This window comes from Nanorana parkeri, unplaced genomic scaffold (assembly GCF_000935625.1).
Source record: "Nanorana parkeri isolate BGI_ZX_2015 unplaced genomic scaffold, ASM93562v1 scaffold114, whole genome shotgun sequence".
NCBI classification, from domain to species: domain Eukaryota; kingdom Metazoa; phylum Chordata; class Amphibia; order Anura; family Dicroglossidae; genus Nanorana; species Nanorana parkeri.
In genome coordinates, this window is record NW_017306382.1 from 37,398 (window position 1) to 40,120 (window position 2,723).

A 2,723-nucleotide genomic window follows, 5' to 3' on the forward strand; every position below is an offset into this window, starting at 1 on the left:
TATATATAGCTCTCATGTTGCCGTAACAAAAATTCTTATTCAGACCCATTCGAATGTATTAAACCGAAAAACACATCTGATTGGCCAGAAAAGTCACACATCCAATTCAGTTTAGTTTTTGAACGAAATTCAGACGGGATCAGAAATTCGGAAACGGAAATTCGGACGCATTGGGATTCGGAAATTCGGATATGTCCGAATGTCGGAAAATGTGTATGAATTTTGAATTGGATCACACATATCTAATATCTAGAGATTCTTGATAGGTGTTAAAATTGTTAGAAGTGGAAATTGTATGTAGTTAGTAGATCTTACCTATTCTACTAGTCCGGTAGCAGTTTGTATAAACAATACTGTGCACACGCTGATCATGGTTTGTGAGTACTTATGTCCATGTCCAGTACCTGAGATGAGATATTTTATACAATGTACACTCCCTTTCTGCAGACATATAACACTTAGGGCAGGGGTAGACAAATTAATACGGTCTGTCCAATCCAGAAGCCAGCAGGATTTTTTCAGGAGCCAGCTCCATTGACAACAACTAGAGAAGACCTCAAAAGTTAGGCACCAGCTGGAATTTTTAAGGCTTGACTACCTGGCTCCGGGGATTTGTCCAGCCCTGGTTTAGAGTACTGTCATATCTATTCCATCCTTGACCCTCAAAGAGAACTTGCCTGACAAAAAAGAACTTGAGAGAAGGTATTTGGTGACTTTTGAATGTTCTGTAAAAGTCATTGCCTACAGATGTGATTACTAGGCTGGGAAGTCATTGTCCACCAGATGGAGACACAAGTTAATTTGTCCCGAAAGGAAATTAGATTTGCTATTAATAACCATTTGCGTGTGTGCGTTTTCTCCCACAGACTTTAACGGGAGTGCTTAAAAACACGCGATACAATCGATTTACCTCATATTTTGCACACTTTAGTGCATTTTGAAAACTAATAATCAGTCTCCTCCTCCTAATAATCTAGAGTGAGTAACAAAATGGAGGAAGCAGGACTTCTGTCCTTGGATGTTGAACACTTTATAGCCTTGGATCTCAACTAGTGGGTCGTGACCCAAAAGTGGGTCGTGACACCGTGTTTAGTGGGTCGCCGCATGACTTCTACTTTTCTAGGTGAGAGGTTCCTCTGCCTCCCCCTAGCGCAGCATTATTAGTTCTCCTGCCAAGCAGTCATTCAAAGTATGCTGCCCGATGCCGAGTGTTAACTTGAGATGAGGTGTGCTGGAGCTATGGCCGTGAGGGAGCTCCATCACATTCTAGCTCCTGACACCTCTACAGGGTGCGCAAGGGAGCTGTATGAGCAATGCACATATAGATGGAGCTCCGTCACAGCATAGAAGCCCACACTGGACCCCAGGCTGAGGATCCATTCCAGTTCTTGTAAGGTAGGGAGACTGGGTGGATCTTCAAAAAATAAACAAGTGTGTATCTGTGTGTGAGATTGTGTCTGTGGTTGTGTGTGTCTGTCAGTGTTTGCGTTAATTGAACAGACCATGTGTGCCATTAATACACTGCACCATGCAATCGTACCTACTACGCATTCTGGTGCGTTCATTTGAATGGCACCCCAAATGTACCTCCCGCCCACAGTAAAATTGCCCACATCGGAACGTGCGGTACCACAATGCTGTGCATTTCATTGCAGTGCGACTTGGGTCGCAACTTAATGACCAAGGACAAATGTGGGTCCTGAGGTTACACAAGTTGAGGACCACTGCTTTATAGGAATGATGAGGTCAAGAACCATTCTATACGACCCATTATGACCTGCATCTGCCATGAAAGATACCTTAGCGGACATGGCCCGCGATAGCTCTGATAGCACTATAACAGACCCCAGCACTACACAGAAAACAGGGAGGTGACGACCACTGATGTCACAAAAACTGCTCTCCGTTGGCTGACACAACATCGACTGAGCTTGAAAGCACATGAAAAAGCATGAAACACTCTCCATGAACACAAGTGGGAACGATTGAAGAAGCTCAGGTGTGAACCTAGGCTAAGGGACGGTGTAGATGGACTTTTGTTTGCTTCAGATAAGTTTTGTATTCCCATATAAAGTTATATGAACTCACTTGAAACTTGCCAAATACTGGTCAGAAGGAGTTCACTGGAGGTCAAATGCACCTGTCAATGAATTCTGGATGATATATGAAGCATCTCAAGCTGATGCCATCAACACAAGCCCAAAGCCTGTTGACACAGTCCCTAATCCTGTCCCGGAAACACTGCAATGGTGTAAATGTGAGAAAGTCCACTGAGTTTAATGTTTAAATAGAGAGGTTTCCTGTAAAGGAGCAATTACATACTCACACTTCCTGCTGCCTGATAGAATGGGGTGAGGACGACTACTGTAGCAACATCGGTGGTTCCTTCTGCTAACCTCTATTGTGCCTCTACAGATGTGGACGTTGGTGGGAGGAACCAAGAGCAGACCTACCGCTGGCTGCCCCGGGGCCTGAGGCTGGGACGGGTGTAGTGAGATCCAGTCCCGCTCCCCTCCCCCCATTGGAGGAGGCATGGTCCGGCGCTTTAAATTTTTTTATTGATTGGCTGCTGTAAGGTCCCATACTTGCTGGGGACCTCGCGGCAGCCTTCTAGGAAACCACATGGTGCCTGTTTACAGCACCTGCCTGCGCATCTTCCCTGCTGAGACCCTCCACATCTGCCCCTGCTGAGACCCTCCACATCTGCCCCTGCTGAGACCCCC